Here is a 27,394-nt window from a genome sequence, read left to right on the forward strand (position 1 = left end):
AGGCAGAAGGCGGCATAAAGACAGGAGGAGATGCACAGAATAGGAGGCTTCTTTTATGTCTGTGCACACAAAGCTGATACCATATATGACCAAGAATTTGGCTATTATATATGGTTCAGAATTTGGCTATTGTATATGATTTAGAATTTGACTTGGGGCTGTATTCTAGTTCAATGTGACTAGAGCAAATTTTTCTTTTAAAACCATCAGGAAACATTTGGTGGTAGACAATCCTGGCTACATAACAACCCAACACCATTCCCATACTTTCCCATTCCTTGCTAAGTATTTCCTATTCCCATAAGTATTTTACTTAGTATTGGTGATCAAGGGATTTTGGAAAGGCTGGCCCTTCCCAGCACCAGGCGTGAATTTTGAGCAGCTTAAGAGGCTAACTGAGGTATAGCAAGCTGCTAAGTACCATTTTCATGAGTTTCCTAATTGTAATTTGGGTTCCAAAACTGAGAGCAGAGAGTGTTCAGGGATCATGTTTTCTAAAGGGAATTTGTAGATCATCACTGAAGAATTTAAAAGGATTGATGTTAAAAATATATCTGGTGACTCTGAGTCCATTACCTATACCAAAAATATGTAAAAGGAAGTAAGGATATTCTCAAAGAGAGAAGATTTTATTGGTGAGCATATTTATAAGCTGTGTAGTGCTATCATAACAACATAACCACAGACTGGGTGGTTTAAGCAACAGGAATGAATTTTCTCACAGTTCTGGAGGATGAAAGTCTGAGATAAAGGTGCCAGCAGGGTTGGTGTCTGGGGAGGCCTCTCATCCCAGCTTGTAGATGGCTGCCTTCTTGCCGCGTCTTCAGACGGCCTTTCTTCTCTGTGTGTGGCGAGAGGGAGAGGTCTCTGGTGTCTCTCCCTCTTCTTATAAGGAGACACCTATCTCATTGGATTAGGGCCCCACCTTCATGACCTTATTTAACTTTAATTACCTTCCCCAAACCCCACCTCCAACTACAAAACTGGGATTAAGGCCTCAAAATATGAATTTTGGGGCAACACAATTCAGTCCATAACAGAGAGAGTTATTGGAACTGTACTTTTACTTTCTGCAAGCTGAGTGGATGTGAACAAACTATTCATAGAGTGAGGGATGTTTCCCAGGAGGAGTTACAGAGGTCGCAGGGGCTCTGGTGCAGCCAAGTGATCAACAGAGGACATGATCGCTCCTGTGAGAACCTAGGATCGCCCCCTAGACTGGGAAGCCAGAGACTTCCGGTGAGAGCCTCATTGCTGTCCAGCACCGTGAATAACAGGGGTTCAGTGGAGGCAAGCTGTTTCCTGTTGAATCAGTGTATCCATCTGTCTCTCCTTATATCCCTTTGGTTATATAATTGACTCTTGATAGTGAGAGACCCTGGCACTTATATGCTTAAGGATACCTGATTTAGTTCCGGAAAGTGTCTTTTTAAAGACAGAGTCTAATGCAGAAAACATAAAGGCGAATTCTGATAACCCTCTGTACACAGAAACTTAAATCGCTGCAAGATCAATATTAAGGACTCTAAAAAACCTGCAACATTAAGAAAACCAAAAGGTTAGTGTCTTTAAAACCTCCTCCCTAAAGTTTGAAAGATAGACAAAGTTGATTCATAAAATATGAAACGCAAATAAATGTATGAAAATATGTTTAAACTTGGAAGTAAGCACTCTTATACACTGCTCATGGGAGTACAAATGGTTAAAACAAACTTAGTAATAGGTACCAAAATTATGTACCTTTAGATCTTGTATCTTCAATAATAACATTTTGTCCAAAACAAATGATCAGAGAGATGTATGCAGAGAAATCTGTGGAAGAATGTTCATAGTTGTGTTATTTACATTGATGAAGAATTGTAAATAACTTATAATTCCATGAAATGTTTATGTGGTAAAATACTATGCAGTTATTGACAATTATATTTTAATGAATTGGAAATAGTCCAGTGACATAAGTTTGTTAAAAAAAATAAAAGAGAACACACAGTTTGCAGAAACACTGCCTGTAAGAGAAAAAAGTAGCAAACTGACTTCATGAAAATTAAAACAGTATTCTCATTTTTTAAAAAGTTACTAAAATAAAAAGGCATGCTGTAGACTGAGAGAAAATAACCACAATACATATATCTGACAAGTGCTACAACTTAATAATGGAAAGAAAACCGACCTAATACAGAATGGGCACAAGACTTGGATATTTCAAGACACAGGAGTGGCCAGTGTGTTCCTGACAAGGGACTCTATATCAGTCGTCATCAGGTAACAGTAAATGATAACCACAATAAAATACCACAAGACACACACTGGACTGGCTGAAATTAAAATGACCAATGATGTTAAATATTGGCAAAGATATGGAACTATTGAACTCATATACACTGCTGGTGGTACACTGTATAACTATTTTGGAAAGCTGTTTGACAGTTGCTTATAAATTTACACTTGCCTTATGACCTAGCAATTCCATTGCTAGGATTACTCAAGAGAAACAAAATTATATGTCTACAGAAAGACTGTTCTTTACAATATTGTAAATATTCTTTACAAGGAAGACTATTCTGTACAAGAATATTCTTAGAAGATTTATGCATAATAACCCAAGACTGGCAGCAAATGTTCACCAGCAGGAAAGTAGAAAAACAAATTGTGATATATGTCCATGAACTAGAGTATTACTCAGCAGTAAAAGGAAATGAACTACTGATAAAAGCAACAAACTGGATGTATCTCAAAAATATTAAGTTGAGCAAAAGCAGTCAGATACAAAGACAACGTAGGTTTGATTCCAAATATGTGAAGTTCAAGGACTGGCAAAACCAGTCTATGGTGATAAAAATCAGAATAATGGTTGCCTCTGTGTGAAGGGCAGTAGACTGGAAAAGGGCCTGAGGAACTTTCAGCAATGATGGAATTGTTCTCTTGATTGAAGTGAAAATTATATGGGTTTATAAAATGATCATAACTCATGGAGCTGTACACTTAAATACAACTTATCATTTATAAATTAAAAGTCAATTTTTAAAAAAAGGACTCAAAATTATACAGTCCAGATAGGTGAGTCCAGTGGGCATGATGCTAAAATTTTCTTTTAGGTGAGATCCCATAGAGACCATTCACTATTATTGACTCTGTGTTTTCTCTGCAGTGAAGATGGAAGCATAGACATATGATCATCCAATCCACCTGGTTCCAGTTGCACTGAAAGTATGCTCTTGGGGAATTTTCTCATTATAGCAACTGCTTCCTCTGGGAGATGTTCTTGTTGGAAAGAGAAGGTGCTGATCAGTAGACAGGCTCTAGACTACTGGGCTCCTACCTACAGCCTGACAAATGGGTATTTTGCTTAATATATTGGTCAGCATCAATGGATCCTCCATAGGAAAATCACCTTCGGTTGAACTTCATCCTGATTCTGCAGTATCCCTGGTGCAGGTGGCCACCTGCTGAGGTTGGATGTCCACAGGCTTCACCTAGAAAAGTCAGTTCTCTCTCTGCTCAACAGCTTGTGAAGTAGTGTTTTTACTGTGGTGTACTCACACCTTTTCATATCTGTTATCTCTTTGAGAGGGTTTGGTTTGTTATATATCAGAATCAGGTCCATACCAGTTGTGATGCTGATTTTAAATTCAGGCAGGATCCAGAACGGATAAGGGGTTATAGGGGTGTAGAAGGCTGCCTTCCAATTTGAAATTTTTCATATTTTTGACATTAAGTGCCCCTTTACGTGTCATAGTAGGCTGAAAGCCTAATCTTTCTGTTGTTCCCTGACATCTCACTATAAATGGTGCCCACCGCATTTGTGGAAATAAAGGAGAAGCTGTTATGGTGCTGATGGTTAATGGAAAGACAGGGATACCGTTTTGATTGGGGGAATGAGAAGAGGGGAAACAACAAGATAAAAACGATTACAGAGAGGCAGAGGGGCACTCTCTTTCATTTATTTTCCAAATGGCAATTTTAAGGTAAAATTACCTTAAGAATCAAAAGAGAAGTTCGTTTATTATTGCTTTCAGACAATCAGGTAATTTATCATTAAATGAACAGAAAATAACAGTATGAACATCAATAAAAGCTAGGTTTGGGAAAAATTGCTTTGTGCCAAAAGAAAATTCTGTAATTTATCTCAAACTCAACTCACCAGATTCATAGCATGATGTAATCCTTGTCCATTATATACCATTCTCTGCAACTGAACTTATGAGATCTTTTCTTTGTCCTGCAGCTCAGACACTGTTCTATTCTTAGAGCTGACAGAGTATATATAAAAGAGCAAAAAATATTAACAAATACACAATATGTGATTCTACTTGTAGGTATAGGGGGAAAAGAGCATTTATTATTATTTTAAAGATGTTCTCTTAAATAAGAGATCTTTTAAATAGGATTCAGAAGCTGCTCCAAGTTGAAGAGATATCTTATGATTATACAAATTACATATGCATACACACACACACACACATGTATATATATATATAAATTTGGATTATTAAAAAGTTCATTCCAAATTTCATGGAAGATTTAGACCACACTGAATGACTGTAAGAAAGTAAACACCCTAAATCAATATCCAGAGATAAGCTTTGCTGACATTTTAGTGAATTGCCCTTGTCGATTTTTTCAGTATAACAATCTTTTTTCACTTAGCATTATATGGTGGATTATCAAATGTCATAATATGTTCATAAATACAAATATATATATTATATATAACTATATATTAATCTACAAAATGAACATCTATATTTTATTAATATTGATATGTATATATAAGTAAAAATATAAATAATATTTATAAATAGAATTATTTTAAATGTCTGCCTCTGGTCTCCAGATGACATCATCAAGATTGCGTCACGAATCGATCCTACGTCAGTCCTCCCAGGAAGACCCGCTCGCAGCTACCCACAGGCGGGACGCCGCTGTGAGAGCCCCGGAAGCCAGGCCGGTGGAAGCTCCGCCTGGGCGGCCAAGGCCGAGCGGGACCGCGTGTGAAGGTAGGAGCAGCTGCTGACTGACGCCGTGGTTCCTCCCTGCCCGCCCAGCGCCGCGCCCGGACCACGGTTTCTGCCGTGGGAACGGAGCCCAGGGTGAACATCCAGCTTCCCCAGCGTGGAGGGACGTTTTCCAGGAGGCTCCCTCCCGGGTCTGGCCTCAGGACGATCACTGGCGGAATCTGAGGAATCTCCCCTGGGTTCAAAGGACAGAGAAGGGCGCGGGCGCTCAGAGCTGAGCAGGCCACGATGAGCAGAGATGCCAGCCAGTGGCTCTGTCCTTCTGCAGAGGCAGGTCAGTGGCCCCTTCTGGCCAGGTTGCTGGCATGGCAGTTCTCCCAGATTTGGGCCCCTAGTCACTGGGCTCGCAGTAGAGCCTGTTTTGCCATCCTGCCTGTAGGGAAGTGAATTCTTAGACCTGCTCAGCTGCTGAGCGCAGGCTCAGTCCTGCCCTAACAGGTGCCTGGCCAGAGAACTGGGCAGCCCGTAGAGTGTATCCTGTAGCCCTGCTTGGGCAGGGAGCCAAGCCAGCAGCCTGCTCCATCGGTTGATCATAGCCTCTGGTGCCTCATACCCAGGAAACCTGAACAAACAGGAGTAACCCCGGGCAAACTGAGAGCCCAGCCTATGGTTCCACAGAGCAGTGGAGCCCAGAGAGCCCTGCCTGATGGCTTGACACAGCCTGTGGCCTCACCCAGGCAGGGAGTCCAGCCAGTGATCTGGCCCAGTTGCAGAACTCAAGACTATGGCCATGACCAGCAAGGAGCCTGGACAGTGACCCCATCTCCCCCTGCCACCCCCACCCCCCACACAACAGAGCACAGTCTCTCGCCCCACCCAACCCTGGGATACAGCTGGAGGCCCCTCCTGATCAGGGAGCCAGGCTAGCAAACTTGCCCAACAGTGGAGCAAACCAACTTCAGGGCACACAGCCTGGGGCCCCAACCTGATTGCTCTATCCAATCATTGCGTCCTGCCTGTGACCCCACCTGTTTTTTGTAATGACTGTCTGATCTAGTTTCACGGACACAATGTTCTCTTGAAACTTGTTGGAAATTCAAATTAATATATTTGAAAAATATGTTTCCCATACTAAGTGAGCAGTTCCTTGAGTATTTTTAGGAAATCATTAGTTCTGGTTCTGCAGAGTGGTCTCTCATTGAACTGCACCATATTTTAAATTTCTTTAGCTTTATAGAAGGAAGTCTACATTAGTCCATACCAGTACAGGAAGTGAGTCTGGTAAGCAATCCATGTTCATTTCTGTATACTTCATGTCTAGAAGAAAATGAAGGTGAAATTTTACATTGTCAATTACTTTTCTAGATCAGGAATCCAGAAGTTGAGGTTTGTGTGTGGTGGTGGAATGCAGGGAGTTAAGACATTAAAGTCAAAGTAGTCAGGAATAGTTGCAGTAGGAAGCCTTTTCTCTGTCCAGAAGACTGTCTCTCCATGTTTTGCTCGTCAGCCAGCAGTTAGGAGTATGTACCCAACTATATGCCAGGAGATTGTGAGGCTCAGATGACCCTCTCAGTTGAGCCAAGAAGTTCTTCCACGGCTTCTGATACACTTCAACTGTGTTATTTGTTTCAACTGCTTCACCTCTTCTTACAGGGGCAGTAGTGTAGTTATTCTAAAGATCTCATTCACTGACTGCTTGGGCTTAGTCTTTTTTCCCCAGGTCATTAGAAAGGACATGATTTAGCCCTTTTTCCACAGTGCCATCTATATCTAGTAGAAACTCTATTGTTCAGTCGACAAATTTTTGACATTTGGATGGCAATCCTTCTGTAGTTTACATTTCTTATGCTTTATTTTCCTATTTTTATCTTCTGTCCAAGTAATGGCACCACCCTGCCAGGGTATACAGCCCACAACCGTGTCTAACCAGAAGTGATTGCAAAACCCAGCTAGTGGCCCTTCTTGATTACAGGACACAGCCAACAGCCCCACCTGGCCAGGGGGTCCACCCAGTGGCCTCATTTAAACATGGAGCCCTGCCAGGGGCCCACCCAACTGGGGAGTCCAGCCCGAGGCACTCCCTGACCTCAGAGCAAGGGCAGCACCCTTCTCAACTAGAGACCCTGTTATTTTGTGGAAGTGTGTGTGTGTGTGTGTGTGTGTGTGTGTGTTTCAGTTTTAAACTGAAAACTCTAAAATAGTAACAGAATCCCAATCTATGTCAGAATATTTTTTAGCTATTAATTTCCTCAATGTCTACAATAACATAAATTTAGAAGTAGGTTGAAATGGGAGTAATACTGTTACTAAGTCATGTTTGCTTCACATACATACCTATCATTGATTTAATTAAAATTTGATTTGTGAATTTATTTCTATGAAAAATCAAAGCCCTCAGCATTAAATAATGTTTATTTATAGATTTAAACCAATTAACTTTGTCAAGAAAAACCCGACAGTATGAAGTTGAGAGTCTCCAGTCATGGTGCTTCTAAGGATAAATCCATTTCCCACCTGGTCAATATGATGGAAGCATTTCTGACTTAAAGTGTTTTGCTTGTGATAGCCAAGTGGTTGGGGACAATTTGCACATAGGCACCCTGGATTTGTTAGCTGAGAAATACGAAGTTCCTCAGTGTATTAAACCAGCAGGGCCGCCATTCTTGAAATAAGATGCTTCTTGAACATGGGTAAAATGTCTGCCCAAGTTTCTGGGTGTTTGTGTGTAGGGTGTCATTGAACTAATTGTCCAGATTCCTGTCATGACCATGGGGGTTTGTCTGACAAGCAGAGAGGAAAAACATAATATTCCTTGTTAGCTATGTTTCCCTTTGGACTGAGGCCCACTTGCCGCCGTTTTCAGCACATCACTCCCTAAACAAATGTTCTGTCTCTTCTACTTACTGCTTTGTTTGTTTGTATATTTTATAAAATGTCATAAAACTTACCTAAGTAGTTTGTAGATAAACCAGAACATAGAGATTGCCGAAAAGAAGGTGGCCAAAAATTAATTCACCTAGAAATATCTACTGATACACATGTACGCATATTTACATTTACTGCCTCTGACCACAGTGAGATCATACTAAAAAAAATACCATGAACTGCTTTAACTCACTAAAACTCACTAATATATGACGTTTAGCTAGGTTTTGTTTACTTCGTAATAACATGCGTTTATTCATCAAGTATTGAATCAGCATGTACTATGTAGTAAATACAATGCTAGGTACTAGACGACACTACTAAAGAAGACACACACACACAGCTCCTGCCTGAAACACTACACTCAAGGTGAGGAAATACAGTTCGTCCAATAAGCACAATGTCATATATTAAGAGCTAGAATAGAGGCTAGAGCAGAGGTCGGGTATTTCCTCAAACAAGGGTACGTGTACTCCCTGAGGTTTGTGGAGATTTTTCCAGGTTAGTTAGGCACTCAGATTATTTTAAGGCAATGCACTTACAGCTTCTCAACTCTCGTTTGTAATTTGTCCTTCAGTTGGTCTGCTCTAAAGAGGTAAGAGTGTGGTCAGGGTGTGTGTGTGTGGAGGTGTGGTCTCTGATCCTCTGCACCCTTCACACTAGTGTTTTCTGCTGCTTTAGAAAAAGGTGGACCCCTCCCCCACTCCAACGCTGCAGCGTTGCATTGTCCTGACTGCAAAATCCTGGAGACTTTCAAGCAAAAGGAACAGTTTGAAATATTGTCGTTGGTGTTGAGAAGGTGAGTAATGACTGCGTCCCCTTAAAAGAGCAATAATTCTATCTGAGAAAAGTCACTCTAAACAACAAACTGTCCATTTAGGAAACATTTCTGTTACCTCCTAGCATTCCACAGAAGTATCAACTATTCATTACTAGACCATTTTATTGCAGAGTTGGACAGAGTGATCCATGGAAGATGTTTAAGCATAAAAATGATTATATTACAATAAAACCCTGTTAGTAATGTTGAGTGGAATACAAATCAAAGATAAAGAGAAATGATTCACCACTTTCACCTGTTAAAAAAGTATTCATTTATTCTTCAAAATGGTACTTCAAAGTACCAAATTGCAATGGTACTACAAAAAAATTTGCAGTGGTACTTACCAGTGGCTATATTTTACAGAATAATGCAATCATATATGTGAAGTGTCAATATTTAAAATACACAGAACTGTTCATCCTTTATGATAATTTTATAATGGGAAATAGATGTCATCTTAAAAATGTGTGAGGGCATACATAATTTTTCTAAATTATCTTATGATGTATGCTAAAAAATAAAAATCCAGTTGCTAAATGAATAATTTCTAAAGGCAGAAAAAATGAGGTTGTGCTCTGGACCTACTAGCCCCTAGTTCTATGACCTCAAGCAAGTTGCTTAATCTTTCTAAGCCACAGTTTCTTTATCAGTAAATAAGTTGACAGTACCACTCATGAGATTTCCATGAAATTAAATAGTTAACTGAAATGAGTTTGTCCTATCACAGGAGATTCAAAGAGAACCAGATTATTGTATTTCTTAAATATATATAAAAAGTTAAATCTGGCTAGAAGCCCAATATCAATTTGTTCATAAAAAAAATTTTTGGTGGGGTTTGATGGTATGAAGGGGAGGATTCTTTTTTCTGGGAGTCATAAAAGAATTCCAGAAGGAAATATAATTTAGAAAAGCTGGACATAGGTCTTTGGGATATCAAGCCTGTTACTGGTGTCTTCAACTTTCAAACCCGCATTAGCATGAGGTATTTCTACTCCTCTCTTGGCAAGAATGTATACAAGTTTCCTTTGACTTGGTTTTGAAAGTTACAGCCTTAATGTTTAGATCCCAAGGTATACATACGTATGTATTACCCACCCTCAAGAGAAGTCCTGCCATACCCAATCTGCTGTGTTGGATGTGAGCATTGGGCCCTGACACTTGCTAAAAGGCCATTCACTTTCTTCATCTCAGAGGCAGCATACTAGGAATGAGGCCCTTGTTTCTCTTCGATTCAACACCATTATCCCTTTCTCCTTGAAAATCCTGCTTAATACTCTTCCATGAATCCATATTCCTCCCCAAAGCTTAAGATTTTCTTCAGGGTCCCATATTTAGACACAAAAGTGTGGTCATCCCATCTCTAGAAGTATGTGAAGAAAGGAGGTAACATGTCAGTCTGAAACTGCTGTCCTTAGGAAGTCCTGCTTGCAAGGTTGGTGTAAGGCTGGAGGCACCAGGGGAAGGGGTGAGCTTGCTGGACAAGCTCAGGCCTCACCAAACAAGGCGAAGAGACCAACAGGTTCCGGTCTGACAACATTCCAGAGTCTGATCGGATAACTTTCCCAACTAGAGCCCTCCCCCAAGCTAGAAGAGTAGTGGTAACTTTCTAGTACCTGGCTATAAAGGCCAATGAGAGACCCCCACGTACCCTAGGCGAGCCAATCCTCACGCCACTGTACACCTTTGCTCTCCCTCCCCCTGCCTTCTTTAAAAACTTGCTGCCCACCTTACTGAGCACGACTTCCCCAGCCTGTGATAGCCAGACCAGGGAACCTCGCCCGGGAGTTGCGTTCAAATAAACTACCTGGCCCTTTGTTGCCTCTCTTCACCTGCTTATTTCAGCTATCTTACAGTTCACTTTGGCTGGGGTTTAGTAATTTCAATGTCTAGAATGTTCCTACCATTTCCTAATAAAAGAGTGACTCACTCTGCTTAATTTGTTTGTGCAAACAGTATGGTTTATGCAGAACACCTGCTTAACTTCTGCGAGTCTGTAATTGTGGCAGAGTAGAGGGTGTCTGTGTGACCAGTCTCCAGTAAACATCTCAGTGCTGAGTCTCCCTGGTAGACAGCTCTGCACATGTGTGGTCACAGTGCTGTGCTGGAGGCATCGAGTACTGTGACTCCACTGGAAAGGGCCCTTGGGAGCTCGCACCTGGCTTCCTCTGGACTTCACCATATGTGCTTTTTCCTTTTGCTAATTTTGTCTTGTATCCTTTGACTTAGCTAAACATTAGGCATGAATATACCTATGTGCTGGGTCCTGTGAGACTTCCTAGTGAATCACTGAAGCTGGGGTCTTGGGGAACCCCTATACAAGGAGGAATAGGAAAAATTACCTTTCAGTATGTCCTAGAATTTCTACACTAGTTACAACAATAAAACTAAGATAAAAATTAGTATCTTACTAAATTATAGAAATTTAAATTAAATACCAAGTATCATTAAAATAAAGGAAGGCTCCCCAAAGGAGGTGGCCCTGGGTAGTTCCTTAAGTCCTAATGGTTAGTTGCTACAGTGTGGTTAGGAAAGATTTCCAAGAAGAGGGAACCCTTGAGACTAGGTTTATGTCTTCTTAGAGATGACCTCTTTTTCTTGCAATAATAGAAGCCTAACGCCATGTCCATGGGATTCCAGTTGTACTTGAAATCCCACTTTTTCTATAGAGTCTATCCAGATGAAAAAATAATGGAAGAATGCTTTTTACAAAATCCTGTTGGTTTTTCTCTTTGCTGTTATTGCACTTATTTGCTATTTAAATTATTTTGTTGAAAAGTGTGTACATGTGTGTGCACATGCACAATTGTGTACCCACAAATGTCTCAAGACTTCAGGAATGGGCACAATTATAGAAGTCCATTGAGTAAATTAAGAACAAAAAAGCATAAAGACAGTCTGGGGTATAGTTGGGTCTGTGTTGTGCTTTGTTAACAAGCATATCAGAGTTTTCAAAAATAATACCACACTGAGCTGAAAGCAGGTGATTGAGTATATGGGAAGGTAATCAAATTGCATTGTATCTCTTAGTTTCAATGCATGAGCTGTTGCTGTATTTTGATTTTTCATTTGTGCATATGCAAATGTGGACAAAATAAATAAGTCACTGCCCTCAGAGAGCAGTCCGGATGTTCTGCCATTTTTAAGAAGTATTGGTTTGTTCCCAGGTGACTATTTCTTGATAAATCTGTATTGGCATTTCTGAACCACCAGTAAAAGCCAAAACAAATAAACATACATACCCTGGCACAAAATAGTATTGTGTAGATATCAGTCACAGGTAGAGCTCTTCAAAGATGGTCAAAGACTTGACATTCGCAGCCAATGACTCAGAAATGACTCAATATGCAGGAAAATTAGCCTGAGTTAAAAATTTAAGAAAAAAGGAGGGATAAGGGTTTGATATACTTCAGTTTTAAAAATCTGCAATATAATCATATTTAAAAAGAGCAATGAACCTCATATTTGTCCTAACAAAAATCATCATTTTAGTCATTGACGTTACTTTGCATATTTGGCATATTCTTTCAGCTGACTGCTCAGCACTGGTGCCCAGGAGCTCTGCTCTCATTCAGGGCCAGGTGTGAACTGCCTCTCCTGCCCTGTGTCCTTCTTGCAGATCTAGCTTTCGGAACACAATCACACACTCCCATCCCCCTCTTTCTTTTCACTTGCTTCTGAACTTTGTAGAAGCGTTTGTAACTGAGGGTCTTTGTTCTACACAAAAGTGAAGCTGCCTATGGTAATACTTTTCAATGAATATATGAAAAGAAATGTATTTACTGCTTTGCTATGTAATTGGTTTTCAGACATTGTTTTCTGGTTTTCTTGTTTGGGTGGGAGTACCTCTAGCTAACTTTTCTCTGTTTTAGCCTTTCTCACTTTGTAAATATTGAGATGGCCTTATTTGGTTGCTAATTTTAGGACAGCACCCTGCTGGCATATTTAATGGGCCTTCATCACTCCCTCTTGCTGGTGCTTTATTTTTATTTTATATGCCCAGAGGGCAGCCAATGCCACCAGAGGTGTAAAGCTGTGGCTACCACACAGAGTTGTCGCTCTTCAGCAGGGTCTTAGGGACTCCCACAGCCCTCCCCACGTCTCCTCCCTCCAGCACAGAGGCGTGTGTGCTGTGATGACGATTGGGCCCGTCTCCCAGGAGCTCCTGTGTTCTCCTCAGGTGACACCACATCACCTGTAAGGATACCTAGTGCAGAGCCATCCTCTCCTCCACGTTAACCTTCTGCATCCATCTTTGATTCTTACACTGGAAGGAAGTTATCTTACACATCTCCACCTGAATTAGTGTCAGCTTTTCCTGATCTAATTCTCCATTCTTTCTAAATAGTCTTCTCCTTTCTAAGCCGCCTTCCTGTGACCTTGTTGCTCTCCCCACTGCTGCCGTTGTCTTTATTTACAGTCAAGAAAGTTCAGTTTCTTGACTGAATGCTTTCTACTAATCACTTTCACTTCCTTCCCCCTCACTTCTTTTTCCTGTCTGTCAGTGTCCTTCATTTTTGTTTAATAAGTGTCTCCAGCGACTTTTCCAGTCACAAAATTTAATGGCCCTGGCCATTTTGCTCTGACATTGTACTTTGTGGTTTCTTGAAAGTCAATAATTATGCCCATTTTCCTCTTTGAAATATGACTCTTTCTCTTTGGCTTAGATTTTTCCTTCTTCTCTTGACCTCTAGTCACTCTCTTATGCCTCAGGACTCTGCCTTTCACATTCACCCCTTGGAGAACTTACTGAGGTTTGACTTGCTTTTCTCGGCTGAGTTTGACTTCTAATCATTGGTCCTTCCCTCTAACCTGAGAACATCTATAGCATCTGGCACAGATAAACACGCAGTAAATACACACTTAGTATTTACTGAGTAAATGTAAGAGTGACCACAGCATGAACTTTTATATCAATGTTAGTAAGAATGGCAATTTTTAGTGACTCAGTTGAGAAAACTTCAGCAAAAAGATTATATTATAAATTAAAAATAAGCATCTTTGCCAGCCTCCTCAGAGAAAAGACAAAGGGGATTTTCTTTGTCCTAATGTATATGACTTCTCCTTTCATACTGTGTTGACCTAAGTGCCAATTGAAATTGAACATCCTATTTTTATTAGAATTAGACATTTCTAAATAACACTGAAAAAAGCTTTTAGTTACAGGGGTGAGTAAGCATAATGCATGGGCCCTACTGTGTGTCATAAAGCATTTTTTAAAATGTCCATCTTTAAAATAATTTTCTTATAGTAACAATTGCCTTTGAAGATTTAATATGTATATTATGTTAAAAGCAAAAAATACAAGTGGCAAAAATGTGCACTTTACCTAAGAAAGCTAGAGAGATTTAAACTTTAAGTAATTTCTTTCTCTTAGGCTTTCTGCTTTTTATATGAGATATGTAAGTTTGAATTCATATTTATCCTACTCATGCTTATTTATTCTGAGGATTTATGTATCTTAGGGAATTGTTTCCTCATGAGCTTTATAGTTTTCAAATGTGAAGTTATTATTGTGTAGTTTTTTTTTTTTAAGTCTTTGTGGCCTGTATTTTGAGAGTTTCTCTCCAGAACAGTCCTCCATTTGCTGTGCCAAACACCTCAGGTGTAGCGCCAAGTTTACATTACATTTTCAGCTTAGAGTTTTCTGCAATTCCAATGAACTCTATGTTTGGGCTCTACACCCAGGCGAGGTACAGGCGTGGGCTTTTCAATTTCCTGCCGGAGTCTTGCTTTTCTTTCCCAGAGAAAAGCTTCTCTTGCCTCGGTCTGTGGTGGTGGACTTTTTTCGTCCCCCTTTTCATGGAAATGATAGTTCTCGGCTCATCCCAGCTTCCAGCTGTCGTATCAGCTGCAACCATCCTCCTCCTGTCCTCACAGCACCACTGCCCTGCCTGCACGTTAACACTCCGTCCTCGGTGACCCTTGCGTTTTCTCTCTCTCTCACCATGCAAGTGGAGAATTTCCCTGAGTGATTTGGTCAAGGGACTGTCAGGGAGAAGTACTATCATGCATTGTATATTTATTATTTACTCTTTGAAACATTATGATTAAAATACCAGATATCTTTGACCTTACTGGGCAGATGGTCATTCATGTTGATCTAAATCAGTGTGGGATTTCAGTGGTCGCATAACAATTTTGTCTCTGGGCAGCAAAATATTAAAGCATGGGCCAGCCATTCATGGGTTCCTCTGACCTTGTACTTCCTTCCTCACTTCTGGGATTGCAGTTAATATTCCAAGGATTTGAAGTCTGTGTGTATGTTAATAGTCAGAAGCCAGAAACATACCAAAGAAGAACCCTTTGCCAATTTACCTGGTAGGAACAGAATCAGACTTAGAGAAACCAGAAACTGAAAAAGTGTGCATCCCTCAGGTGGGGGGATAAGCTTAGGGCTTCTGTTCATGAGCAGCGTTAGGGTGGTGTTCTTGAAGTCGTTAGCTCAGGAGCCAGACCAGGTGACTGGGTTTGAACTCTGGCTCCATATTTTACAAATCCTATGACCTTAGGTAATTAACTTCTCTAAGCCTCAGGAACTCATCTGTAAATGGGGATTGTAATATGACCTACCCAAGGGTAGTAGAAAGCATTAAGGAAATTACTGCAGAAGTACTAAGAGGGCCTGATACAAAGCAGGCAATGCAGTATCAGCTGGTATCTTGATGACAATAGGAGGAGGATTTTCTAAAGCAGGAGTCATGAACTTAAAGGCATTTAAGTCAAAAGCTAAAACGCAGTGGAGGTAAGCCAAACCCTTATGTGAACTTGTATTAGTCACTGTTTATGACCTAACTAGTCGATAATCTCTGTGAAGGATAGAAAAATAAAATTAATGGATTGCTGTTATAGGAAGTGATTGTTTAATTACAGCCAAATAAAATAAAGCCAGCAAATTTAGGAATTGTGGCGCCCTTATAATAGCATGTCTTACCAATCAGTAGACATTTCTTGAGTACTGAATATTCATCTAATAGTTAGTTGGGTTAATTATTCAGTGGAGGCAATGGAGCCAAGCAGTCAATTTGTTGCTCAGGTTGGTTATCTCACTCCTGTTTGGGGCTCCAGCTGGCTGTAGCCCCATGCCTCTTGGAGGGTTTGTTCACGGCCTTTTCTGTGTGTTGGAGAAATATAATTAAAAACAAAATCTTCCCTCAACCCAGGAATTCTCTCCACAAAGTTAGTAGAGGAAGAACATATATTTATTATTGAACAAGCATTAAACCAGAATGTGAGGCACATCCCAGGCAGTCCACTAATGTTACAAAAGATGGAAAAAAACTCATGCTTTTTATAGCCACCCAGAGACAACCCATTACAAACATATTTTCAAGGTAAACAATAACTAGTCCTCAAGTAAGAGGACTTGATAGCACCATTTGTCACACATAGTTCATCTTGACTTTACCTGGTAATTGAGGTGACCGTCTGTGTTAGCTATCTAGCTTTATCTAGAGGAAAACCTAATTTCTCATGTCTTTATTACAGGAGATTGTTTTATAATTGGAGCAAGGTGCCCACGACAGTTAGACTCTTACCCTCCCCTGGAAACTGGGATTTAGGGGTGCTATCTCTCTTTATGTTTGTGTTTCAAAGAAATGGTTCCCAGCTCTTTGACAGAGATATTCCTAGGTCAGAAAGTTGACCAGTAGCCTATCTAGTTTTCAAAAAGATTGTATACATTTCAAAGAGAGGAGGAAGTACATACAGTGACAAGTTTTCTGAATTAAATGCTTAGAGTGAAAGGAGAAAAAGAAATTTTATTCTCTTATTTGCAATAGGAAGAATTAAACCTCTTATTCTGATATTTGTTCTTGCTCAAGCACCTGCCGTGCATCACCTGAACAAGGTCAATCCACATTTTACAGATGAGTTGCTGAGGTACAGCTATTTTAATTATGTGATCAATAATTGATGGTTCAAACCAAGGGTTTATCTATTTTTTAAAATTGGCAATGGTAGGGCAGATGTGATTTAATTTTTTTCTTTCTTGCATCGTGCTTCTTTAATGGTATATCTTAGAAAAGAAATGAGAAAACCCCATATAACCTTTCCTAGTAGTTAATATTCTTGCTTTATTACAAGAACCTTGGGGAGAAACTCTTGCCTATTGTAATTTAAAGAGAATTGTTCATTAATTCTTTCCATATGAAGACCATTTACTGTGTTAAATCAGCCTAATGTTAGAAATGTTTAATTGTTAACCAGAATCGGGTCGGTAGTATTTTACCCTTTTAGGACTTTTTCAAATGTTCTCACCAATTTTAGATGAATTAAATGATCAGAAAGAGAGAAAGCAAAGGGAGTAAATCTTGTGAAGAATCCCTTTTATGCCCTTGACAGGAAGGAGCCTGAGGCTAAAGGTGAGGAACAGAGGGTTTTCTTGTGGTGGTGGCAGTGAGATAGGTTGGGGGAGGGGTGGGGTTGATGGGAAGATGTTGGGGGTCTTAAGACGACGTTCCTTTTGCCCTCATTTCTTATTTTTGGTTGTAGGAGATGATCTGCTCTTAGTTTCCACTAAGATGCAGTGAAGTTGTTGAGTTCAGGGACTGATTTATGGATTGAAAGTTCAGATGAAGCTCCCTGATTACTCTCCTTTTTCACTCTGACATTTTATTACATGCGCAGTAACCCTGGCCTCCGTGCGGGTTTAATTCAGGGTCTTATCTCACAGAACCCTTCTCAGTGGACAAAGTGAAAACATTTGTTTGGAACAAACAGTTTTCTCCTCTGCTCCAGTTTTTTTAATAGCTTTTGTGACATTTAAAAGGCATTCTTTACAGACATTGGGCAGTTCAATTTTAAAGTGGCTTAAGTGACCTGCAGATGTGTTTTGCATCATTGCTGAGCTTAAGGTAGGCAGTCTCGTAGCTTAACAGAGGGTGTTGCATCTTGAATAAGCTTGGTCAGAGAACTGGCAACTGTGGACCTATTTTTAGTAGCTTAAAACATATGATGACCTTTTGAAGAGTGTCTTTTTAAAAAATGTCATGATTAGTGAATCAAAAGTGTAAAACCAAAAGCCTGAAGTTTCCTTTACTTAATCTAGTTTAGAAGTATGTTGGAGAACATAATCATTCATCGTTTGACCAAGTGAGTGACTGAGCCACAGCAGCTTTGTTAGTGTTCCCATTGGAATGCAACGTGCAGCTTGGATCCAGAGAGCAAATGTGACTTCACTCCTCTGCCCTCACTTCCAAGTCTAGATCTTGTGACCTTCTTGTGTGGAAAGCTGGTTCTTTTCCCTGGAAAGGAACAAATGAGGGACTGGAATAAAAATTGTTTGTTTCCTTTGAAGGTCTGATGGTGGGGAATGGAGACCTGAGACCTAGTGGAAGCCCAGGCAGTGAGAAGTCAAGTCTCCCTCTATGAAAGGCTATTGAAGACAGAGCACTGGTAGGGGAAGCAGAACTCACAATCCTAAACTTTTGGCATTTGCAGGTCTTTATGATACATTATCTTTCTTTTTGAAAAATATTCCATCACATTTTGGTTGAATGAGAGTTCGGTTAGGGTTTGAGTTAATACGTTTAGCTGTTCCCCACAATTTTCTCATTTCTTAGTTACCCTGAACAATTGACTTTCAATGGCTGTGAGTCAAAACCACATCTCTCTTTCTTGCTGGCCTCTGTGGAAGGGATAGAAACTTCACTTACATTTCCCTCTCCTTTATGCACAGAATCAAGTTGAAGAGTGGTTATTTTAAAGAGAAGATGGCACTAAATATGCACCTTGGTTTTCATGGTAGTCTAATGTGAAAAACAGAGTATTCATAATACTTTGTTTGGGAAACTGGTGGTCAAGCCATGAAACAAGAAAGTCGGTATTCATTTTTCAGCTCAATTGTATACATGTTGATAGTGCTCCTATGAATAAATGAGGAACAATGCCTAATTCTGGGTGGTGTTGATGACTTTAGGACTGGGGTGCTTTGGGATAAGGAGAAAAATAGCCAGAGCAAGAGAGATAGGAGGCTAGCTAATCCAAGACGAACAGTTACTTAAGCACAAATTCACTTTTCCCTTTGAAGAGAATAATAGCTCATACTCCCATCTAGTTGTAGTTTTATTCTTCAAGTCTTAAACTATACACAGACAGTTGTAGAAGTAATGGATGAGTCAGCCAGCAACCTCACCGCTGTAAACTCAAGGATTTGAAAAATTTCTCTTTCTGCCTACATGAGCAACCTGAGGCTAGTATCTGAACTTTTTTTTCTAAGATGTTTATTTGTAAAAATGCAAATACACTTTGGGGAGATCATCTATTAGGATTATCACAAATTTGCACCTTGTGTTAAATGAATTTATCAGGTAATATCCTAAGAGTTTATTTTGATGAGGTGCATGTAGAAAGAATTTGAGGTCACTGGGTATCTAGGGAGGAGACGGTGATGATGGCTTAGTTTGGAGGATAGGAAGGACTAAAAACATGAATATATGCTTAACCCTTTTTACTGTTTTGCAGAGATTTTTTTTTTACCCTTACCACTTTAACACATGCCAAACTTTGAGCTATGGCAACATGAATTTATGTAATAAATGTTTCCTTGACATACTGAAGTAATGCAGTAATATGAAAGATGGGAAAGGAAATGTTAATTTTAGGTTAGCCTGCAATAAAGGGTGGCAAAGGAAAGATCAGCTCAGGGGAACTTTTGCATACCATATGTCCCATGATCCCATGGGATAGCATGATGGGGGAAAAGAAATCCATTCCTATTTTCTTCTACAAAATAATAAATAAAAGGAATACTAGGTGTGAGTGTGATGTCTCTCTTAATTTATTTGGTACTTAAATAGCATTTTTGGTATGCTCTTTAGTTAATGCATAAATATCTCAATCAAGTTCATAAAAAAACTTTATTTTTATTAATGTACTGAGATATTATGTGTTTATTTATTTATAATGAGTGTTTTAATCAACTGAATCTCAAGCTTTTCATATCTTGGCACACATATAAAATGATAACATCTGGGGTACCTGGAGTAAAGGGAATAGGCATTTGGGGTCAAATTGAGTGAATAAACATCTCAGCTTCCAAAACCCATTGCAAGTCTAGCTTTGGAAGTGGCCCTTCAAGAACTGAGTAGAATAACACTGCTGTATTTAAAACACATAATTTACAATGGTTTCAGACACTATCTCAAGTGAGTCATTCTTAAGAATTAAATGATAAACCTATTTCTGTAAGAGCAGAATTGTAAGACTAGAACAAACCTGGTATTTTTTTTAGTTATATAAACTTACCTTCCAAATCTTATATATAATTAATTTTGCTTACTGCTTAAACTCTTATTTTGACCATCTTGTGCCTAAATTGGTTGTCAGAATGAATGCCTAGCTTCTAAATGTACCATTAAATACCCCAGGCCCTTCTTTTATATGGTTGGTCAGAAAAAGAATCTTCAGGTTATTTCATTACTACCTGCATGTAGGTGCCTCACACTCATTATGTCGAGAATTGAGCCCCATCATCCCTGCTAGTGCTGCTGCTCTTGTGTTTTCAGCCTTTATAAATAGCTCTGCAATCCTTTTCTTCACCCCAGCCATCCGTCTGGCTAGACTCTGCTTTTTCACACCCCTTTATTGAATTGGTAACTTAGCAGGTCCTGTTGATTCTCTACACTTTATATACTTCCATAAATTACAAAAAGTGAATGCTTTTAAAAAATAATAAATTTAAATCACAGTGTGTAAAGCACAAAGTGAAAGTTTCTGGCTTGCTGCTTTGGTCCCTGAGATTCTAAGCAGTGATATAAAATGTGTCTCAGAACTGTGTACTTCAGAGCAGGAAGCTTTAGAGGTACCTAGTGTGGGGTGAAGTGATGCCCAGTCGCCTTGCACGTGTATAAGGCTGGTCAAAGTCTGTGTGGCACTGGCTATGATAGCAGCTGCTGTAGGACCAAGTGGTGCTCACGTGTGCACAAGAGGTGTCTGTTACAATATCCTTATAGAATTTTATCTGCATTCTGTCCACATACAATCCTGCATTTCTTTCAGTAAAAGACTGGATTACACACTTTGTTCTACATCCTGGAAAAACAACAAAAATTTGGTGACTTTTCATGTCCTTACTTACAGAACTACCTCATTCTTTTCTTTCCTCCAGTTTTATTGAGATGTAATTGACATGTAACATTGTGTAAGTTTAAGGTGTACATATTGATTTGATACACTATATATTGCAAAATGATTAGCTAACCTTTCCATCACGTCACATAATTACCTTTTTTGTATGTGTGTATATGAGAATATATAAGATGTACTCATTTAGCAGCTTTCAAGTATACAGTACTTATTAGCTATAATCACCATGATGCACAATAGATCCCTAGAACATACTCATCTTAGAACTGGAAGTTTGTACCCTTTGACTGACATCTCCCCACCCTCCAGGCCCTGGTAACTACTGCTTTACTCTCTGTTTCTATGAGTTGCTATCTTATTCTTTTTAACAGTGTTTTATTGCTTTTAGTTTTTGTTTTGAGAGGATTCATTGTGTTGATGTATTACAATACCATCAAATACTATTTATTGCCTATTGATGGACATTTGTTTCCAATTTTGTTTTTCGTTACTGCAAACATTGGTACAATAACATCTGTAAAAGTATATCTTTGCCTTTGTGTTACTTAATCTAGATATACCCCTTTCTGTTTATCGGTACATTTTTATAATTTGTTTTTCGTGAGTCCTTGTGTATTTTTTCTCATAATCTTTTCAATGTATTATAGTGACTTCTGATGTTTTTGGATACAGTTTTATGTTTCATTATAATTTCTAATTCTTTCTGAAATATAAGAAGGTTGATATTTTTCATATTTACCTTATATATGGCTGCCTCACTAAACTTAGTAATTAGAATACTTGATTGTCCTGACTTTTCTAAGTAGAAAATTGTATATTCTAGTATATTCAAGTGAAACATAATGAAGTTATTTGTATACAATATTGATACTTCTTACTATTTTCTCTAGTTTTATGACATTGTCTAGGATCTTCAGAATAATTCTGAATAATACTGATGACAGTGTGTATATTTGTCTTGCTTATATCTTAGGGATAATACCTAAATATATGACTGTAGATCCTACTTCCTTTCCAATAATTAATAAAAACACCCATTTCTCTGTACCTCTGTTCATGTTAGATATTTCAATCTTTTATATATGTTAGTCTCATAAAAAACAATATTCCATTGTTGTTTTAATTATATTTCCCTAATCATACATAAGATTGTGCATATTTTCATTTGTTTATTGGCCTATGCGTGTCTGTGAATTGTCTATTCATATTCTTTTGGGTTGTTTATAAAATAGATTCATGGAAGCTCTTTATATGGAAATCTTTTGTTTGCTTTGCACACATTGCAAATATTTTCTTCAAGGGTATCAGTTTAGGGTTTCTGGGCAGACAGAAGAATCTATTCCAGCCAGCTAAAGCAGGAAAAGAATTAATTAGCCTATATATTCTGGGAGTGCCAACAAACCAGCTTCAGTGAAGGCTGTATAGTCAGAAGTGATGCCACTAAGAGAAAAGCCCCACCTCCTCTGAGCCCAGGCTTGTGGAAAGTCCACTGCTGCCTCTGCCTGTTGTTCAATATCTGCAAAGTCAGTTCCCAGATGAGAACACCCACTATGGATACTGTAGAATATCAAATGCCTTCACAACTGCTTCTTGCTCGAAGAGCCCAGCAGCCTCATGATCTTCAAATCTGCCTTCCCAGGCTCCCACTGGTATATCTGTTTGATGGAAACTAATCACAGTTCTATACACTAGAATAAAAGGATGCTGGGAAATACATATTTTGGATTCAACCTAGGAAAAGTGAGGATCAACAATATGGAGAACTATTGAAATGGAGGATGTCCAAAGGTCTTTGGGCATCTGCAAATGACAGATTTCCATCACACCCTGTCTGCCATTTTGTGTCAAGCTTCGTTTTTGTTTTCTTTCATCATAAAAATGTTCTAAACATTTCAAACATTCTAATATTTATTTTGTATGCACTCATTCAATACATATTTACTGAGAGCCAATTATGTGCCAATCACTATGCTTTTAATACGGATAAAAATGTGATCCGGACTTCCTCAAATTTTGTGTCTAGTAGGGGAAACCGACATTAAATTATCACAGAAATAAATTTACCATTACAAATGTCATCATTTAGACAAAGGGATGGAGTGACGTGTTGAGATGTACGCTGGGGATAACTGACTCAGGATGGTCAGCTGCCAGTTTGCTAATGAAGTGGTACCTGATTTGAGATTTGAAAGACAGTAGGAGTTCATCTGGAAAAGGTGATAGAGAGGTGTTGCAGGAAGAGCAGATAACATTTTCAAAGGCCAGGGGCCGGGAGGACACTTGGCAAGTATGAGGATTTAAAAGGTGGTGATTGAAATACGGAGAGTGAAGGAAATGTAGCCCCGAATAAGGCTGGAAAGATAGGTAGAGGCTAGACTATGAAGGACCTGTGGACAAGATAAGCATTTTGATTTTGACGTGAGAACCTTGTGAATCTTTAGCCTCAGCCTTTTCAGTGTGAAGAATAGTTTGGAAGATTCAAGGTTACTTTGGGTGGACAAATTAGGAGGTGACTTCAGTTGTTCAGGGAAGAGCTATCAGTGCTCAGCCCAACGAAGTGCTTGACAAATACTGGCTCAGTGAATGAAGTAAATGAATGCCAAAGTTAATAATGATGTAAGTTTTAAGAAATAATAAAGCAAAAATCTAGGTATTCGGAGGGCATACTGTGAAATTTGACAAGCCAATCCAACACAGAGAATAAAGAAGCAATTTGTTACAGATTAGCATGGCATAGAGTCAAAAATATTTCTATTAACTGAAACTACTCAGTTACAACAAAGAGAGAGCATCTATGCAACATACAATTGTTTTATGTTTAGTTCAGGTTATTTGTTTTGATAATTTAACATGTTCATTGACTAGCTAATGAGATTTACCAGTAATAACATGTAAGCAGTTCAGAAGAAATCTGTTTATTTAGATCATCAGATTATGTAGATGCTTCCTTAAGGAATCTCTCACTGCATACCAAATATACTGTTAACTATGTTGGTTAATAAGGTCATTTGTATAAAAGCAATCATCTGTCAGGCCTGTGTTTACTTGTTAATGAACTCTTGCTGAATATACTAAGGCATCTGGAGTTTGCTGGTAACAGCAGTTCTTTAATTGAGAGTCATAACCTGTGTGAAGCTCCATAGTGGGTTGAGGGATGAAGGTTGATTTAAAAGAACTAGAATGTGCTTTATAATTTTTTGAATTGTAGCATGGCAGGACCTATATAAATATCCACTGAGATCATCTAGTCTGAGGAATTAAAGGGCAGGGAATCTTGGAAAATCATGTTTGATGACAGTCAAAAAAAAGAAAAAAGGTAGAATGAGGAAGTCTGTTAAACACAGTAGATGAGATAGGAGCCTAACCTTTTGCCTCCGAGGTTAGTTCCAGACAGAGTGTAGCCTTCAGAAAGATGGAGAGGATTGAGGGCTCCCTGAGGTATCATATGCTCTAAAGGTCTGATGGTCTTGGCCCTTTTTCAGGCCAGGTGCCATAGGCTCCTGGCCTTTCCAATATTGTCTTTGTATTTCTTCCTGGGGAAACCAAGATGTCCTTCACTAGACTCATGTGAGGCACTAGACTTCCCAAAAGTATCATGTGTCCCCAGATCCCTTAAGACCACTACTAGCACACCAGGTACCCAGGGATCTCATTTTAAAATGGTAGTTTATGTTGACATACAGGAAAAGGAGGCTATTGGCAATTGATCCACATGCTTCTTTAGGCAGTTCTACATCATGGAATTACAGATTTTTTGCTACAGTAAGCATCCACAGAGAACATCTTTTTCAGTGCTCTTAATTCACTGGTGAGGAAATTGAAGTCTACTGAAGGCCAAGTAACTTCCTTAATTATAAAGCAGTTAGAAAACAGATGATAGAAATCAATTTGTAATTTCTATTTCCCTATTGAACTAAAACAAAAAAAAAAAGGAACCGAGCTCAGTAGGATGTGACTGGGAGGATTTTTCAGGTTTCATTAGGTTTCTTTTCCTCATGCTGAGGTTTGTTAATCCTTCCATACCAGGCAGCAGAATTGTCCCTGGGGGCCATGGAGGGGCTTTCTGAAAATGAAGGAAATAGTCCTCTGTTAACTGAAAAAGCCCACTTCTATGAAAGTAGGTTTTTTTATTTTTAAGGACTTTTTAGAAAAGGAATTTCTGCTTTTGCAAAACATGTTGAAAACTAAGCCTAAAGAGAATACATTTATGTCTTAGGAGTCAGAAGGGAATGTAGTGGTGTAAACTGTAACCTTTTTTTGTATATTCCATGGCTTGAAATGCTACTGATGTCATTATAAATAAATGGCTTTGAATCAAATGCTACCATAAAAGTCATCAGCACATAAATGCAACATTTACAAACTGCACAGAAAACATCCCATACAAATCCCAATTTCTTATCAGTCACACAAAGTGAGTCATACTTCTAGCCATACGTCCAAAAGCAAATGAGCACAAACCAAATGAAGTCACCTAAATTATTTGCGTTTCTGCCTTGAAATGACATCAAGGGGGCCTTAGCAGGTGCCTAGAGACAACTAATAAGGTACAGCAAGTAATGTACTTGGAAAATTCTGTACACCTCCTGTTCATCTATCTTCCATCTTTCCTTCCTCCCTTCCTAACTTAGTCCTTTTGCCTTTAAACTCCGCTTGTCTGAAGTAGCATCATCCTCCATTTCAAGTTCTATTTTGTCTTCATTTACTTTTTCTTTTTATCACTCTAAAGTGATGTTTCTCGATCCCTCTGGGTGGGCTGGAGCCTCCGTGGTGGAAGCAAGGTGCTGAGTGAGCTCTTGCAGCACGAGCTTCCTTGTCCGTCAGCAACTCATGAATGAGGGAGTGATAAAGAGGAAGTGTAACATAGTTTCAGGAACATCTGATTTATTTATATTGATCACAGTCGTATCAGTGAAAGCAAGATTCCCTTAATCCATTGGGTTCTCTAATCCAGATTCTTCCCCAAATCTTTCCCCCAAATTTGGCTTGTTAGACCTCATGTTTGCCACTTATTCCTATTTATTTCATTTACATAATAGTATTATTAATGAGAGAAAGGAGTCTATAAACAGAGCAGTAGGGAATGGTGCTTATTCATCTAAACTTCACCAGTGTTCATGCAGATCTGGTTCCTCTGTCCTTCAGACACCATGGAAAGTGCCCTGCCCAGATTCCTTCAGATTGGGCAGGGCCATATGATTAATTATGGCAAATGGGCTTTGAGTGGAGATGCTTTTGGGACAAGGCAATGAATTGTCTAAGCAAGAGTCTCTAGTTCTCTTGCTGACCTGCCATTTTGACTGTGGACGCATGAGATGAAAGCAGCCTGATTGCTGACCCACCACAGGGAAGACAGAGCCTTGGAAATTCTCCTGGGCCCCCCGCAGACTTTATGTGAGAAATAAGCTTGTATTATATTATACCACGGGGACTGTGTGGCTGATTCCTGCAGATAACCTTGCCTATACTTGCCATTACATTTGAACTTCTGCCCTAAATAGTTAAACTTGAAATTGTCCTCTTGACTCTCCTAGTGCTTAAGGTCTCAGGAATATAAACCCTCTACATATAGCCTATTTCTCTATTTTTTTTTTGTTCCCAATGCCCTGTTGAATTACACATATTTTCTAGAAATAATCAGCAGCATATTTTATTTCTGCTAAATAAACTAAACCAAAAGTTACAGTTATAACTTTTCTTTATAAAACCTGTTAAACGTAAAATTTGTTAAATGTAATTTTTTTTCACAGTCTCATTTATTTCTTCCTTCTATGTAATAGATTTCTCTTTTAATCAAAATTACCTACCCATCTCTGAAATTACAAATTCCTCAAGAATACATAAGAAAATGTTTTGTCAACTATGTTTCTAAGCTATAGTGATGGATTAGTTATATCATTTATGTTTCTTGGTAATTCTCATAGGGCCCTGTAGATATGAACAACAAATTATAGGCCAGATTTACATTTGGTAGGTCAGACTTTACTGATTGTAACTCTGGAAGGAAAATCCCAGGGCAAAATACCTTTGAAATCGAAATCAGTCAAAGCGAGAAATAATCAAAGAAATCAAAGGGAGAAATAAAGAAAGAAGCCTGTTTATTTCTTAAAAGCAGTCATCCCACATCTCTCTTAAACCAGCTGCAGAAGAGAGCTCTACCCAACCTCTCCAGTCCAGATAACACCTCCCTCACCCATTACATCTGTTGACAGGAAGATGGACTACTCATCTCCACCCCTTGTAAATACCTAGTGATTGATATGGAGATGCACAAAAACCAGGCGAGAGATTCTGGAAATATTGCAATTTTATCCACACTCATATAACCTGATTGGTTAATCTGGTGGTATTTCAAGCTGGCTATTGTTATGACCTCCTTCTATTCATTGTCCTACCCGTTTCAGTTTGATCTGACTCTTGGTAGTGATAGAAGCACAATAGTCAACCAAGATTTGGGGAAAGGGAACTTGCTTCTGGTTGACAATTATCATAATTGATATTTGCATAACTTCCAGTACCTATATATATATGTATTAGGGTTCTAGAGAAACATAACAAGTAGGATATAAGGAAATTTATTATGACAAATGGGTTCACATGATTGTGG

At 39.0% G+C, this 27,394-nt stretch overlaps 1 long non-coding RNA gene across 1 annotated transcript in view; it reads left to right on the plus strand.

Annotated features, from left to right (window-relative positions):
- The first annotated feature begins 686 nt into the window (after positions 1 to 686).
- Positions 687 to 27,394, plus strand: part of LOC118921453 (uncharacterized) — an 88,586-nt gene continuing 61,878 nt past the window's right edge. The window contains exons 1-2 of the long non-coding RNA XR_008993327.1: positions 687 to 3,207; positions 4,835 to 4,997. This is a non-coding gene — a long non-coding RNA (uncharacterized LOC118921453). The remainder of the gene's footprint in view (positions 3,208 to 4,834; positions 4,998 to 27,394) is intronic.

This window comes from Manis pentadactyla, chromosome 13, assembly GCF_030020395.1.
Source record: "Manis pentadactyla isolate mManPen7 chromosome 13, mManPen7.hap1, whole genome shotgun sequence".
Classification (NCBI taxonomy): domain Eukaryota; kingdom Metazoa; phylum Chordata; class Mammalia; order Pholidota; family Manidae; genus Manis; species Manis pentadactyla.